The sequence below is a fragment of the Rhagoletis pomonella genome, unplaced genomic scaffold (assembly GCF_013731165.1).
Source record: "Rhagoletis pomonella isolate Grant_MI unplaced genomic scaffold, Rhpom_1.0 Rhpom_scaffold_00009, whole genome shotgun sequence".
Classification (NCBI taxonomy): Eukaryota; Metazoa; Arthropoda; class Insecta; order Diptera; family Tephritidae; genus Rhagoletis; species Rhagoletis pomonella.
Genome location: NW_023458563.1, coordinates 2,354,250 through 2,366,249, shown reverse-complemented (window position 1 = coordinate 2,366,249; position 12,000 = coordinate 2,354,250).

Below are 12,000 nucleotides of genomic sequence, written 5' to 3'. Positions count from 1 at the left end.
TTTCGACTGAAAGGTATGCAACCGTTAAATAACACAAGCGGCAATAACGCAAATTTGTGTTATTTCCCAATTGAATGTGAAATAACACAAATTTACTTTATTTAATTTCTCGTTGAGAAATAAGACCATTTTTTTTAAATTCAACAATTGAGTAATAAAGCAAAATAGTGCACATAGGTAGTCATCCAGTTTCATTTGACAAAAAGTAGTACATGAACAAGTTAAATGGACGGATTTGTAAGTCTACAATTTGAAAGTGCCCAGCGTCGCGGCGGTCCGCGTTCGCGCGACGCGCCTCGCCGCGTTCGACGTCGCGCTCGAGTTCCCCGCCCCCCTCCCTTCCTTTCGCAATAATGAACTGGTGACATCATAACCGTAAAAATTATAACAATAATAAAATGACACCAGTCGACTTCTGAAACTGCTTTTTAATGTCCAAGTAATGGGAACTATTGCTTATGGTGTTATTGCACGCACCCCACCCATGGTGGAATTATACCAGGTGAAGTAATATTAGAGTGAGAAGAAAGATTTTGACACTTCCTTATTTGAACATTTGCCTATAAAATGTGACTATAAGACAGCCGAATGTTAGAAAATAAAGCGAGAAAGCTCTTTTATTACTTCACCTGTTTATTGCGCCATTCATCCCACCTGCTTGTACCGAGTATACGTTCAAATTTAGAAGTTTGAGAATACGTAAAGTTTTACATATTTTTACACCACTATTTCGTACCACATGTTCGCTCCGTCTTCCTGAACGAAATCCACAGTTTGGATATAGCAAGAGATAATGCAGAAATTTTAACTGAAGATAAAACTCAAAACAATATTCTCTGTGTTATAGTACATATGCTGCGAACAGGAACGGCAACTTTTGTTTGTTCCATGCTTTGGCGGAATTATATCAGCTGAAGTAAGGTGAAGAATTATTATATAAAAATTGTAGAGAATTTTGTGTGTTGAATGGGGATTTTCCGAAAAACTATGTACCATCATGTGTCTTTACAACAGCTTTTTTTTTACCCGATCATTGCTCGGGTTTTAACGATCGTCATCCCTACACGATGTTTATTGGGCTGTGTTGCCGATAGGTAGATACTCCATGTAGTAATGCCTTGAAGAAGTTGTTTGCTACTCTGATGTAATGCAGAGCTGGAGTATATGGTCCTGCTCTAGGACATCGCAATGTTAATTGGACCACATTCTTCATATGCATTTTGGTTAATTAAGGTACTCCTTGACCCTTAGGGGTAGCCTTGACATGTGTTCATGGATTAGTCGCCGTTTTGCATTGTAGCTTAACACACGTACAAACTAGGAATGTTAATCCCGGGATCCCGGCCTTTTTAGGTCCCAAAAATCCCAAAGCAAATAATCCAGGGATTTTCGCGATTTGTAATTTACACTTTTCTTTATCAGTATTGGCGATATTTCTTTTTTTATTTAATAATTAAAATTTATTTATAAATTTCTAGCTCATTATACATATAACACCGTGCGATAGTAAACTTCACACACAAAAATCAAAATATATTCGCGAAACCATAAGCCAAATATAGTAAAATTGCTTTTCTAGTTTTTTACACTGACGTCTGTAATCCAAAAATTATTTAAAAAATTCAGTGAAATGTGCTTGGGTTTCAAATTTGAGAGGAAATTCTGTAGAATTTAATCAGATTCAATTTTTTGGTACATAAGGACTACACCATTTCCAGTTGGATTTTGGAAGGCGTCAATTCGATTTTAGAATAGTCAATTGTATTTTAGAAAGTGTAAATTGGATTTTAGAATAGTCAACTGGATTTTAGAAAGGGCCATATGGATTTTAGAATACTCAACTGGATTTTAGAAATAGTCAATTGGATTTGAGAATAGTCAATTGGATTTAAGAAAGTGTAAATTGGATTTTAGAAAGCGTTAATAGGATGTTTTAGTGATTCATACACTATGCTTTGCATATGATTACGTAGTTTCAAATATTGCTGAAGTATCAAGTTATAACTACTTTTTATTAAGTTTTAACAATATAATATATATTAAAGTTAAACAACAGGTTACGTTTAGGAATATACGATCTGTATGAGGTATAAAAGAAAGCGGATAATGAAGACGTGAGCGGAATATTAAAATTATGTAGAATAATGTATATAAAAAGAATACAGGTGCACAGGAGTGAAATCTAATGTAATAGCAAATAAGTAATGTAAATTGGAAGATGAAGACAATAGTATATGTAACAAAATTCCATGTTTTACATACTTGGAAGAAATAAAATGCCATTTAAAAAAATTTTATTCACCAACTCTCATATCTCGTTTGGCAATTGCATCCGCATAGAAAGTAGTACTGTGCTACACTGCTCTTGCGCAATCCCCTCCAGTAACTGTAACTTTTGCGTTATCTATTAACCTTTCTAAAAATTGTAACCTTTGCTCGCATACCCCGGAGCCTTATGTTTGAGGTATGCCCATATGGAATTTAACGTGGCATTTTATTTTTGCCTATATATTTTCGATTGGGTTCAACATTGGACTATACGGACCTAATCTTAATATTTGTGACCTTGCCCCCGAATATTCTTGGATGTGAGTTTCCAAGTTTGTATGACATGGAGCGTTGTCACATACAATATTAAATCACTAAGGCTATTGCCCTGCTCTTCCCATTTGTCTAACAATTTGCGTATCCATAACGAACAGGCTGATGCATTAAACGATCCTCTTTGTTTGCCAACAATCACAACACCTGTAGTTGTAATTGCGCCTATTAAGTGTACGTTCGGTCCTCTGGCTGCAGGAACCTGCTGCACAGCACGACTGCCGACTTTGGACCGTCCCTTGGTATGACGACAAAATAAATTAAAATTTGTTTCGTCCATCCAAACTATTTGCTTTCCACTTTGAATATACTCATTTAATTGGAGGACGTAAGGAGAAGGATATTCCAAATTCGCTCTGGATGCGTTCGACAATTTTTTTTTAAGTTATGCTGCAGTTATCCTCTATCCACCCCAACAGAACGTTTACTTGGTCATTCGATAATATTTTCGGTCTGTTTCCACCTTTGAGTTTAGGAGTGTTGCGTCCAGAATTCTCTCTCTCTCTTGGAGCTGCGTTTACAATTCTCTCTCTGTCTTGCAGAGAGCTTTCTGCATAAACTCTTCTTTCGCGAACGTTAATGCCTGTATAAAAGAAAGTAATATAAAAAGAACTGTGTAAATATGCTCCTCGACAATTCTTTGGACACAGATTGTGTGAAATAAATGCCCGCAATGCGAAACGCTGCTTATTTCTTTGCCTCTGCGCATTGTAACTAAGCAAATACCACAGTCGTCTTTTACCTCCATTTTTTGATTTTTTTTATTAAAAAAATGTATTTAATATGCCGATACAATGTTCGCTTAAAAGTGAATATTTTAGAAAAATTTGCATTGAAAAATACCGCACATAAGAAAAAACTGGCTACTTAAAAATTTTTGTAGAAAATTCTTAAATTCACTTTACATTTTCTAAAATCCAATTTACGTTTTCTTACATCCAGTTGACTATTCTAAAATCCAATTTACGCTTTCTAAAATCCAGTTGACTATTCTAAAATCCAATTTACGCTTTCTAAAGTCCAGTTGACTATTCTAAAATCCAATTGACTCTTTCTAACATCCAATTGACTCCTTCTAAAATCCAACTGGAAATGGTGTAGTAAGTAATGAAAGTGTCCTGTTAAAATTTTATCCTTGAAATTTCGCAATATTTGTTTTTGAAAAAATTAACACCCTCGAATTTCGTCCTTCTATCTTTATCAGCTCAAAAAATTACCTATTCGTCCTAAAAATTAATTTTTTTTAGATTCTAAAGAAATTTCCTCTTGCATTTGGTACCCATATTTTTATTCTACATTGCATTGAATTTTTTAAATAATTTTTTGGAATTAATCATATCTTTGAAATTAAAAAAAAAAGTGAAGAAAATAAAAACAAAATCACTTCAATTTGACTTCGATACTTCGCTTGAATTATATGAGCAGACATAACTACACACTTAAAGGCAAATAACATACAAATGCGTATTGTTTTTGCTGTTGTTGTCACGTTTTTCGTTTCATCAAGTTTGAAATCACTCCCGCCACTAAAGAATTTTCCACTTCAAAAGAACCAAATCGGTTTATAAGATTAAGCTAGTGTGGCATATGTTGATTGTGGGTGCATAGATGAGCTGTGGTAAATATGCCTTATCTCGGATTGCTTAGCATGCATTTGACAAGTAGTAGATCGTACAATGTAATGTAATCGTGTAATGTACAATGTAGGCCGGGTCGATTTGTGGGGAGGCAAAAAAATCGCCCATTAATCTGTGAAAATCATATTCTAGGGATCAAAATAAGAAACTTTGCCGAAGGAACCATACCTCTAAAACGAATTCTGATGTCCCCCAATTTGGGTCGAACTTTTGGGTAGGGGCAAATTTTGAAAAATCCCACTTTGACCCATTTAGAGAGCTCCAATCGAGTCCAAATGTATAACCGACCCCCACTAACTTTGGAGGCCCGACCCACCGATGCCAGTGGCACACCCCCTGGAACCCCCCTGGGGGTTCACCATACAAACATTTCAAAAAAATCGCCGGTTTTGCACTTTACATGAAAAAATCAGCGAAATGCCTATGTTTTTTTCTTTTTGGAGTTTATTTTTCTCTTTAGAAATTTATTTAGTCAGAACATATGTAAATGAAAAAATGAATTTAACTTAGTAACTAGTAATAGTAGAAAAGAAATTAAAAAAAATTATTAGAAATTAGCGTTTTTACAACCCTTTTAAAACCAAGGCATCACTGTGATGCATTTGCATGTCGTAAACATAGTTGTGTGGGTTTTTTATTCAACCGTTTTAAAAAATGAAGGTATCACTGTGACACAATTGCAAATCGGAGAATTGCTTGTGTGCGTTTTTTAAGACACAGCTGCATGTCGTAAACTTACTTGTGTAGTTTTTTTATAGCACCTACTTAAGAAATGAAGGTTGTTTTTACAACCCTTTTTGTGGGTATTTTAAGGCACCTTCTTCAGAAATGCGCGGTTTTTGCAACCATTTTAACAATTAAGGTATCACTGGAATGCACCGCAACCCTTTTAAACAATGAAGGTATCACTGTGACACAATTGCAGATCGTAAAATTGCTTGTGTTGTTTTTTTTAAGCCACCACAAGACACAGCAGGTAGAATTGAAATTACCATTTCATTCTTATTACCTCGTCTCGTAGACCATATATAACGCAACAGTTTTTGTGAATGCATTAAGTCGTTGTGAAGAACTCAAAGTGTGAAGTGCTAATTTCAGATAAAAAAATATTTCAAAAAAAATAATAAGTGAAGTGACCATTCCAAATCAAAAAGTTTACAATGAATCCACCATCCTCTACACCGCAAGATAAAGCAACTACATCAACAACTATCGAAAACCCAATGAGTCATATACCCAAGCATGATGTTACTGTTTTTGGTGTGTCTACTGATTTAACTGATCTTAATTTACCAACCCATCTGGATATCTTGAGATATTATTTTTACTTAAGCGAACGTGCTAAAACAGAACAAAAAAAGTTTTCCCATAAATCATTCACTATTCAAGTACAAGATAAGTTGATTGGAATTTGGGAAAAACTTGGTATGGAAATAATGCTGAAAAAAAGTGTATTTAATAAATTGAATAAATTGCTTGACAAGTATCAAGAGCAAATCAAGAGAAGAAACAACACCCAACAATTTACAGAGTATGTAAAATCTCTGGAAACAATTTTTTACATTGGAACTTGTAAATGCGATTTGAAGGCAGCTCCATGTGCATGCGGCTGGGTTCCCGAACGCCTCAAAGAGTTCATGCACGATCAACATAATCAGAGAAGACTAACAATGGATGCATTTGTGATGGAAACTGAAGAGCAAGGAGCAACGTCTATGTCATCAATGCCAACATACCAAGATCGGCAACCGGAAAACTGAGCCGTCAAATCGAAACTTGTGAAACTCTTCCGGTAAGTTATTGCTATCACTCATTTATTATAATTGTCAACCATTTTTAATTATTTTATTATTATATATTTTCAGGTGGTGGACGGCTTCCAGAAAATTGAGTTGCAAAATATGCCCCCTGCTCCAGAAAAAATTGAATTTTCCACTGATTCGAAGTACTTATACGACATGGCCCATGCAATTTCTAGCGGCGTGGTTCCGGGGGATCTGGCTAACATCAAACCAGGGAAAATTGTACATTCTCGGTGGCTCACCAAGGCCGCTAGATTATTGCGATTATATGTGACAACGGAAAATCCAGATGCAAATTTAAGAATTCTGGTTGAATTTATAATTAAATGTTATGTGCCAATGTACTTCAATATCAAGTATTACAGCTCTGTCGTGTACGGCAGTGCATTATTTTTCAAGCTCATTGGTTGGTCACGATTTCTAGAACCTCGTTTACGCAAAATTGTCAATCAAGTAATTAAAGATAATTCATATTAAGCGCATTCGGAAAATATCTTGTTATCAATGTTGTTTGATGATAGCAAAGAAAAGCGCGAATGTGCCATCAAGAAAATTCTACGCTATCGAACCGATGTTGACGAGCCAATGGAACTTAGAGTTTATAAAAAACCAGATATAAACTTTAATTGCACAAGTTATACGGAAATGATCAATTTGAATGATATAAATATCGTATTTGTACCACCATTCACGCGAAGCATTCCGTACGATACATTGAAAGAATATTTAACTCAAGATGATCCACCGTTTAATGATCCAAAAATTCCATCACACATACAAGGAACGGAACGACATGTTCAATTGCTAGCTAGCGTTTCCAAACGGGTTATACCGGAAGGCTGTTATGGCGACGACATTAGAGAGCCGTGCGAAATCGCCCTGACTTGAAAGTAAAAAAGACTTCAAACAATAATTTTTTTTAGTTTCTTTTCTATAACTCACTTAAATTAATTTTTTCATTTACATATGTTCTGACTAAATAAATTTCTTAAGAGAAAAAGTAGATATTATTATAAATAAATAATAAATATTATTATAAATAAATAAATAAAAATAAAGAAAAAACATAGCCATTTAGCTGATTTTTTCATGTAAAGGCCAAAACTGGTGATTTTTTGAAATGATTGTAAGGGGAACCCCCCAGGGGAGTTCCAGGGGGTGTGCCACTGGCATGGGTGGATCGGCCGTCCAAAGTTAGTGGGGGTCGGTCATACATTTGGACTCGATTGGAGCACTCTAAATGGGTCAAAGTGGGATTTTTCAAAATTTGCCCCTACCCAAAAGTTCGACCCAAATTGGGGGACATCTGAATTCGTTTTAGAGGTATGGTTCCTTCGGCAAAGTTTCTTATTTTGATCCCTAGAATACGATTTTCACAGAGCAATGAGCGATTTTTAAATCGACCCGCCCTATCGTACATATATGATTTCTGTCCTTTTTATGGGTAGGAAATCTAATGATGCACTTCAACGTATTATTTTAGACATTATCCAGTAAAAACTAGTATGTAACAATTTTATTTTTAATATTTTTATTGAGCTTTGTACCACTATTGTTTATTAGGAAAAATTGAAAAAGCAACAAAGTCTAAGCGGTAGAAGTTATAGCACTATTTCGGAGATCACCACATCTCCTCATCAGACTTCTTTTTTCTAGACTTCAGCAGGGATCGAGCCTGCTGTGTACATCCGCTCAGTGGTTAACGCTTGTGACTTTGAACATCGAATTCGCAGGTTCGATCCCTGCTGAAGTCTAGAAAAAAGAAGTCTGATGAGGAGATGTGGTGATCTCCGAAACAGTGCTATAACTTCAACCGCTTAGACTTTGTTGCTTTTTCAATTTTTGCTAATAAACAATAGTGGTACAAAGCTCAATAAAAATATTAAAAATAAAATGTTAACAAGCCACAATAACATTGACAAATACATAGTATGAACCAATTTTACTGGAATTTTTACTGGCTGCCGGTTTCTTACAAAACTTGCAAGAAAATAGCAAAGTAGGGGAAATTGAGAGTGCGAAAATGACTGCTTAACTTGCAGGTTTTACTGGTTTGTTACTGGATACATTTTTAATAGTAACTATTTGCTAGTAACAAATACAGCTGATGGCTTGATGCTGAGTGTAATTCACACTAATAAAGGAATTGTTTGTGGGGCTGTTATAGTTCAAATTTACAAAAAAAAAAGCGTAACTACGCCTGGGCCACACTGGAGAAGTGAAACCTACGTTACATATCTAGCTTACATCTCTGTTTTTATCTTTTATATCTTTGCTTTAATCCTTTTCTTCATCTACATATTCTCCTAGATGATGTGAGGTGAGATGACGTGATAGGATGGCATGTCATGCCAAATGATGTCATATCATGTGATGTTCTGTCATATGATGTCACAGCATTTGTATCGATAACAAAATCGATAATAATATCAATAACAATATTGATAACCAAATCAATAAAAATTTCGAAATCAAAATCGATAAAAAAATCGTTAACAAAATAAATAAAGACATCCGTAACATAATATATTAAAATACCGATAACAAAATCGATACCCAAATCGGTAAAAAATATCGATAAGAAAATCTATAAAAAATATCGATGTCTAAATCTATAAAAAATATCGATTACAAAATCTATGAAAACATTGATAACAAAATGGATAAAAATAAAAATTTTGCGAATGTTTTATGATATACTTAAATCGATACTTATGTAGTTCATACACCTCTCAAATACTTAAATTGTCCAAATAATGTTTTGGGGCGCATCTATTCATACTCAAAATTTAGTTGGTTTTTAAAGTTGGTACACGGACGACCGATTTTGGTCAAAACGGGGATTGAGATGGAAGAATAGGACCCTCTGATTTCAAAGCTACCGTCCATTTTCTCTTATCAAGGGTTTCTTGTGCAAACGCAAGTAAAAATTTTGATTTTTGGTAATTTTTTAAGGCCTCTTGAGGATGCCTAGGCGGTCGTATTTGCATTTTTGTTAAAAAGGATGCCTCCTAAATCATCTTCCCCAGGTATCATTGGTTAATTCTGCCTGGTTTCCTTATAATAAAGAGTGCGGCTCTATACAAAATCCCACCCAAAGTTAATTGGAACTTTTTTGACAGACAACCCATTAAATTTTTGTCCAGAAGCTACAACTAACTTTAAGTATCAATTTAATTTTGACTATAAATCCGCCCCTTTGAGTTTGAATCAAAACCACTTAATTTTTCCGACCCGCTTCCGCCCTATGCGGCCCGCTGTCAGCTAATAAATTTGCAGTCATTAGAAAAAAGAAGAATTATTCAGCTTCTTATGTTTCTCTTTGATTTGGTCTGTGGGAAGATCAATTGCCCTGAGTAGTTACTAGAGCTAATAAATTTCAATGTTCCTCACAGAACCTTACGATCTCAACCTCCCTTTTATCTTAGTGTAGTTAAGGCAAACTTCTATTCGTTAGCGCCTATATTTAGAGCGCTCTCGGAATTTAATAACATCTCTAAGAAGATCGATATCGAATTTTCATCATCAAGATCCTTATTTAAGTCCACGCTTGAATCGTTTTACTCTTAGGTTTAGTTCATGCACTGCTATGTTAACACTATTATCGTATAATACTTATTTTTGTAATCTGTGTAATCTAGTCTGTAAGATTTTTAATCATAGACTGAATAAAGATGAATTGAAAATCAAAATATAAAATATGCAAAAATTACAAACTACTGAATGCACAGCACAAACCAAGACATTTTTATATAAGGTTGTGTTACTATTTATATCAGCTGATTTTGTGTATGTGCTTCACCTCACGGCTTATAAAGTCAAATTGAAATATTTTTTTTTACACTTCCAAACACACTCTTACAGATTTTGACAGTTTACGCCGCAAAAGCAAAAACAAAATACATCCAAATTTATGTTTTTGTACTCCTGCTAACACCTTATATTAATTCGCTTTGGCACAAAGAATTGTACATAGTTCAATTTGCTGTGACATCATCAGAACATCACATGATATGACATCATTTGGCATGACATACCATCCTATCACGTCACTTCACATTATATCACATGGCATCTTATCACGTCATCGCACCTCACATCATCTAGGAGAATATATAGATGAAGAAAAGGATAAAAGCAAAGATATAAAAGATAAAAACAGAGATGTAAGCTAGATATGTAACGTAAGTTTCACTTCTCCAGTGTAGCCCAGGCGCACTTACTTTTTTTTTATAAATTTGAACTATAACAGCCCCACAAAGAATTCCTTTATTAGTGTGAATTACACTCAGCATCATGCCATCAGCTGTATTATTTATTAGCAAATAGTTACTATTACAAATGTATCCAGTAACAATCCAGTAAAACCTGCAAGTTAAGCTGTCGTTTTCGCTCTCTCAATTTCCCCTACTTTGCTATTTTCTTGCAAGTTTTGTAAGAAACCGGCAGCCAGTAAAAATTCCAGTAAAATTGCTACATACTAGTTTTTACTGGATAATGTCTAAAATAACACACGTTGAAGTGCATCATTACATTTCCTACTCATAAAAAGGACAGAAACTATATATGTACGATCTACTACTTGTCAAATGCATGCTAAGCAATCCGAGATACGGCATATTTACCATCATCTCTGCACCCACAATTAACATAGGCCACACTAGTTTAAACTGGAAAGTACATTAATATCAGGATCACCTAGTTCAGCCTAGACTTAACCGGTTTGTCCAAACCGGTTTCGGGAAGACCAGTTTATCTAGGCTAAACCGGTATATCCTATCGCATGTTGGTAGAACTAGTTTGGTCTAGGCAAAACAAGTTTAGCCGTAAAATCGGGTGTGGCCGGTAACATATATAAACCTTGTGGTGCTCTCGTACTCTTGCAAATTTGGGATAGTATTTTTGCATTTCGTTCAATCTGTTCAAATTGCAAGACTTCGAGAATACCCCTATTATTTTTGTTGGTTAGTGGTTGAGGCTATGGAACCATATGTATTATGATCAAAGTTTGCTAAATGTAATTAATATCTTGTAAAAGCAATTTTATAATAAATTTGTTCAATGTTTTTTTCTTCTTCCTTAAAGATTCTTCGTACTATTATGAAGGTAGCCAAAGTCAAACTTCGGCTGTGTTAAATCAGGACATGCGATCACCACTAGCAGCAACTCGTGCGAATTCATTAGCATCTGCTGCTTCGCCAACTGGAAGTGCGTGCACAAAATCGGAAACATCTGGCATATTCTTGGTGTAGTAGCTTAAGAACCGTACTAAATTGTATTCACAAAATCAATACATACTAACGATTTCGTACCGCTGCAATAATTTAAACGAATACCTTGTATTTGTATGCATACTTACATATGTATGTACGTATTTATGTATATACGAATTTATGTGACAAAAAATGTGTACACACAATGCAATAATTTTATATTTGGATATGCATACATATGTACACACAGATATACATACGCGAAGCAGAGGATTCGCTTGAAAAAAAAAAAAAATCTTGTCTTCGGTAATGTCAAAGTGAGTCTTTTGAATGGAAACACTTTCCAATGAAATTTCCATATTCTTCCTCTTACCTCAAAAAAAAAATAAATAAAATCCTTCGAAATTATTTTTACATATGTGTGTATCTATACTGAAGATCTACATACTTATATAACTAGGTTAAGAGAAATTATTCTACCTGCTTACATACTTAGTCAGACCAGGTGCAAATTTAATGATTAGGTCAGGTTAGGTTGAAGCCGCTGCCTTCATCCAACGTAAGGGAGGCACACTTAGACCCAGTGGGTCCGTTGTGATACCAATTGAGAGCTCGAATTCGAACCCGTCCGTCATCTAGAAGTAAATCCAGTTGGTTAGATTCAGAAAGAGCGAGAATTCGTGAATGCCTGCTTCACTTAGATCGGCGAGACAGACAAAAAGGTGGTGGTGAAATGAGCATCTTCTC